This window comes from Orycteropus afer, unplaced genomic scaffold, assembly GCF_000298275.1.
Source record: "Orycteropus afer afer isolate SDZICR_OR568_19922 unplaced genomic scaffold, OryAfe1.0 scaffold00004, whole genome shotgun sequence".
In the NCBI taxonomy this organism is placed as follows: domain Eukaryota; kingdom Metazoa; phylum Chordata; class Mammalia; order Tubulidentata; family Orycteropodidae; genus Orycteropus; species Orycteropus afer.
The window spans coordinates 11,056,563-11,062,940 of record NW_006921591.1 but is presented as its reverse complement, the minus strand read 5'-3'; positions in this window follow the sequence as shown (position 1 = coordinate 11,062,940).

The window sequence follows — 6,378 nt, the reverse complement described above, 5'->3', positions numbered from 1 at the left end:
ACCCTAAAAGAAAATAAAAATCCAGCCAAGAGTTATATAGCCAGCAAAATTGTCCCTCAAATATGATGGTGAAATTAGGACATTTCCAAATAAGCAGAAATTAAGGGAATTTGATAAAACCAGACCAACCTCCCAACAGATGCTAAAGGGAATCCTACAGACAGAAAACCAAATACGGAAAACAAAAAATGATGATTAATACACATGATGACATAACCCAGAAACCAATGCAGTCATAAAAGTATCCAAAGTAAGATAGGCTTATAAGACTGTGAGCAGTGAATGAGAGACATCAGTTGGTCAACGAGGACAACTACAAACCGAAAAGAGGGAATAAACAGTGTATGTGAAGAACTTCTAAATGGTGAGGAAGTCAAGCCACTTGTGAAATAAAATAAACCGTTTTATACTTGGGTATAAAATTATAAATAACAGGTAACCTGAAAGAAAAATAATAAACCTCCACATCAAAATAGAAAAGAGGACAAGCACAAATATTTAGCAAATACAAACAAACAAAAAAACGGAAGGAAATGATAATATGATTCATAAACAAAATTAGCTCAGCACAGAAAACTATATGGAACAAACATATCACCAACACCAAGAAAAAAACACATAACAAAATGACATTGATAAATTCATACTTGTCAATAATTACACTGAATGTCAATGGATTAAATGCACCACTTGAGACAGAGAACTGTGGACTGGATAAGAAAACATAATCTATCAATGTGGTGTCTACATGAAATATACTTTATAGACAAAGACAAAAATAGACTAAAAATCAACCAAATGAAATAAAAAGGAAAATAACAGAATACTAAAGAAGTATATCCCCACAAATTTGAAAACCTGGAAGAAATGGACAAATTTCTAGAAACACACTACCTACCCAAACTAAACAATATATCTAGGACATATATATATATATATATATATATATATATATATATATATATATATATAAACCAAAGATTACTCTTAACTGGAGTAGGAGAGAAGGGGAAAGGGGAAAGATTTTGTTTGCAAGGCATTGAATTTATGCTAATGGTGGCAGAATATATTGGAAAAGGATAGCAATAATGGTGGCACAAGATTAAAAATGCCATCAATGTTGTTCTATTGTTGTTAGGTGCCATTGAGTCATCTTTGACTCATAGCGACCCCATGCACAGCAGAAATGAAACACTGCCAGATCCCAAGCCAGCTCTACGATCCTCGCTATATCTGAGCCCATCGTTGCAGCCACTGTGTCAATCCATCTAACTGAGGGGCTTCCCTTCTTTTGCCATCAGTGTTGCTTATTGTATATATGGAAGTTGTTATGTTGGTGAATGACTTGTTGTTTATATTTTTTAAGAAAGGAGAATGTGACATCAGTATTGGAGGAAGTATCATTAACAAGTTGTATATGACACAACTTTGCTTGCTGAAAATGAAGATGACTTGAAGCACTTACTGATGAAGATAAAATATTAAAGTCTTCAGTATGGATTACACCTCACATAAAGACAATGCAAATCCTTACAAATGGACCAAAAAGCAACATCACAATAAATGGAGAAATAATTTAAGTTGTCAGAGTTTTCATTGTATTGGGATCCACAGTCAACACCCATGGAAGCAGTAGTCAAGAAATCAGATATCCTGGTTCTGGTAAGATGGCAGAATAGGCAGACAAACTACACAGACTCTCTTCAAGAAAGAAAAGGGGGATTGCAAAAAGGACAAGGAAGTCACATGTTCTGACCTCCTAGAACCCCACAAGAGGAAGGCAGAATCACGATAAATAGCCCAAGCCCTATTACTGCAAGGCCAGACATGCTGCCTCCCTCCAGCCCTTTCACCAACTGTTCCTCCCAAAGCACCACCACCTCTCTCTCCTGGGTTCAATAATTTGCTGCAGTAGCCACACAGAACTCACAGATTATGAGATTTATTAGGGAAGCACCAGGCTACAATTTGAGTTCAGGAAAAATGCTCAGTCTCTCTCCCAGCCCACTGTCTCTCAGCCAACTCTCTCACAGTCTCTCCCCCAGCAGTGCGTGTCCCTCAGTGTCTCACACAGCAATGGGCTTCTCTTGTGTCTCTTTCCCAGCAGCGCGTGTCTCTTTCAGGAGCGTGTGTCTCTTGCAAGCAGCATGACTTCCTCAACCAGCAGTCAGAGAGAGTTCTGCGTCCAGGAGGCCTCCTTTTGAGCCTGGAAGGGTGGTCAAACTAGCCAATCATAGCATCAGAACTCTAAGCATGTGAGAGAGAGTGGGCACCTCCCAGAACATTGTTTTGTGCCACTCCCAACAGAAATACTCCAGGTGGACAACTTCAGCAAACAGGAGTTCCTCAGTTGCTCATAGAAAATCCCACAAAGACTTATGGGTAGAAAAGCCACACTAAGTAATTTACTACACCACAGGAGCTAATTAGCAGAGATGCAGAAGACAATCCTGAAGGCTTGAGATTTGAAGAGAAGGATGCAGAGGTAGACTAAACTTCAACTAGTAGAAGAACCTGCATGAAAACTCCTAAAAAGGAGGGATAAAGAGCTGTGGTCTGTCAGTGATCCTGACAGCATGAGCAGCTTGGATATTGGCAAGTGGTGTTAGGAGCTAAGATTTAACCTAAAAGTCAGCCCTGCTAGCTAGGGCCTGCACAGAGGACTGCACTGGTGGCTTGTGAATAAAAGGGGAAGCAGTGAAACGGGAGATGGGCTGAGCTGTGGAATTTGGCTGTCTGGAGGGCACAGCCATTTCTGAATGTTTATGAGCAGTTTGACCATTTGGATATTTAAAGTGACAGCGTCCTCTCAGATTCCAGGGAACTAAGAATAAGCTCCACTTGCGAGGACTTCAAGGATGTTCTGGACACAAATTACTGGAAAGGAGTGATATTCTTCTTGTTACTCTTAGACCCCACACCCTCTTGGTGAATGGAGGTGTGGCCATCCCTCACTCCCACCCACCTTCTGGGCTGGAAGGAATTCCATCTTAGTCTGTGTGCTCTGGTGGAGGCTGGGTGCCCTGCCCTGCCCTGCCAAGATTTTTTTTTTTTTTTAATTTCTTTGTTTTTGTCTGTTTAAAAAAATGATTATTTTCCCCCTTTTCCATACTTTTTATTATTATTCTTTCTTCTTTCTTTCCCAGCTTCTAATTTTCAGCTTTTTCTCTTTCCTGTTCCCATTTTTTTCCTTTCTTTTGGTTCTCCCTATTCCTTGTTTTCCTTTTTGCATTTTTCCCATTTTTTTTTCTTCATTATTCTCCTCCAACTCTACCACTTTTCTTTTATGCCCCATCTCCCCCAAGACATTGCAGGGTTTTTCTTTTCCCCTTTTTCTATGCATATTTCTTTTGGCTTTTTAAAGTTTTTCTTTAAATATTTTCTCTCATTTACTGCCTGTCCTCGCTCTTTTTTTTTTTTTTTCTTTTTCATCTTTTGGGGATTGTTCCTGTATGTTTATGCAAAGTGTTTTTGTCCTCTTGCTTTTAGGTTTTTGATGTTTTTTCAATCGCTGATTTGTCTAAATGAGTAGGAGACAGCAACCATACCAATACAGCGCAACCACACCCTCACCTACTGAAGCTCCAATTACTGAGTGAGCACCAGCACTTCCTTTTGAAACAACTGGCCAATGATACATGACCACCAATGAGAGCCTCACTCACCTTAACTGCTCTTCACAGTTAACAGAGATCAGTGTAGCCATGCTCATTCTCTATCACACCCACCAGGGGAGTGCATAATTGCTGCCAACTAGCGAATAGAGGAGCAGAATATCCTGCTTACTCAGATACATCCAAAAAAAAAAAAAAAAAAGAAAAGAAATTCTTGAATGAATCACTCCAACATACAATCACCAGGTAAATATAAATACAATAAAGTCACAATGTCTCGGAGACAACAGGCATCATAGTCCACATAAAGAAGCAAAATAATGCAGTAGAAACAAGAGAACAAGAACATATCCCTGAGGAAGAAGCAGTATTGGAAATTCCAGGTAAGGAATCCAAAAGAATTATACTTAGGGACCTTCAATGGATTGAGAGAGAGATCAAGGAAAACACTGACAAAATTAAAGACAACACAGACAAAAACCTAAATTGATTTCAGAAGAAAATATAAGAACAAAATGATAAAATAAATGAAAAAATTAGAAATGATACAAAACTTACAGATAGAAATCTAGAAGATAAATACTAAATTTTCAGAAATAGATAACACATTGAAAGGGCAAAGGAGTATAATTGAATCAATGGAAGACAGATTATTGAGATTGAAGACAAATACCTGAATACTTCTTTGGAAAGGGATCAATCAAAAAAAATCAAATCAAAATGAAGAAAGATGTGGTATACTATCAAAAGGAATAAACTACGTGTAATTGGAATTCCAGAACAGGAAGAAAAAAGAAAATCACTGAGAAAATTGACCAAGATTTGTTGGAAGAGAATTTCCCTGATATAAAGAAAGACAAAAATATATCTATTCAGGAAGTCCAATGCACCCCAAACAAGATAGAACATAAAAGAAAAACACCAAGACATATCATCATCAAACTCACCAAAATCAAAGACACAGAAAGAATCCTGAAAGCAGCATGGGGAAAATGAAAAGTTATCCACAAGGGTCAACCAATAAGACTAAGCTTGGATTTCTTGGCACAAACCATGCAGTTGAGAAGACAATGGAATAGTATATATAAAACCCTGAAAGAAAGAAAAAAAAAATCCAACCAAAAATTATATACTCAGCAAAATTGTCCCTCAAATTTGATGGTGAAATTAGGAGATTTCCAGATAAGCAGAAAATAAGAGAATTTGTTGAAACTAGAACAACCTTACAGGGGATGCTAAAGGGAGTCCTTTGGACAGAGAACCAATGACAGCAAATGACAAATAACTATTAACACACATGATTATATAACTCAGAAACCAACCCAGTTAAAGAAGGATCTAAAGTAAATAAGTCTACAAGATTGTAAACAGGGAACTAGAGACATCAATTGACAAATGAAGAGAACTACAAACCAAAAAGAGAAAAATTGTATAATTACAAAACTTCTAAAAGGTGAGGCAGTCAGAGTTCTAAACTCGGGGAGAAAATAATAAATCACAGGGTAACCTGAAAGAAAAATGATAAACCTTCACATCACAATAATAAAAGGACAACCACAAATATTTAGCAAATACTAAAACAACAGCAATGAAGGAAATGATAACACAATTCGTAAACAAAATGAGCTCAGTACAGAAAATTATATGAAAGAAAGAAACCAGGAACACCATGAAAAAACACATAACAAAATGACAGCAACCAATTCATACTTGTCGATAATTACACTAAAGGTCAGTGGATTAAGTGCACCACTCAAGAGGCATAGAGATGCAGACTGGATAAGAAAACATAACCCATCAATATGCTATCTACAAGAGACATACCTCAGAGACAAAGACAAAAGTAGACTAAAAATCAAGGACTGGAAAAAGGTATATCAAGCCAATGGCAACCAAAAAAGAGCAGGAGTGGCAATTTTAATTTCTGATCAAATTGACTTTAAGATGAAAACCTCCATAAGAGACAAGAAATGACATTATGTAATGATTAAAGTGTCAATCAAACAAGATGATATAATCATAATAAATATTTGTGAACCCAATGAAAGAGCTCCAAAATAGATAAATCAGACTTTAGCAGAATTGAAAAGACAAACAGATGACTCCACAGTCACAGTAGGACACTTTAATACACCACTTTCAATGAAAAATAGAATAACTGGAAAGAAACTCAATAAAGACAGAGAAGAACTAAAAATGGTATCTCCACCAAATTGACTTGATAGATATCTACAGAGCACCTCACCCCAAAAAAGTACAATATACATTCTTTCCCAGTGCAAATGGAACTTTTCCATAGACCACATGTTAGGGCATAAACCAAGCCTTAATAAATTTAAAAACTTTGAAATACTGCAAAGCATCTTCTCAGAATAAAATGCTCTGAAATTAGAAATCAGCAATAGAAAGATCAATGGAAAAAAGAGTAAACACATGGAAAATCAGCAAGACCATCCTAAGAAAGACTGGTTAAGAGAAGAAAAATAAAAAAAACAAACATGAAATTGAAAAATTCCTTGAATTAAATGAGAATGAAAACACAATGTACCTAAATCTTTGCAGTGATCAGAGGCCAACTGCAGTGAATTGCTTGATGTGGCCCTTCTAGCCATTGTCCTCCATTCTGTGGTGTTTCGTAAATCCCATTATCCATGCCTGTTTGGGGTGGTGTGGTAGTTAAGGTCAGGTATCAACTTGGCTGGGCAGCTGGTAGTAGTCATTCCCTACAATGACTGGCAATCGACTCTGTGATGGGATTTAGGTT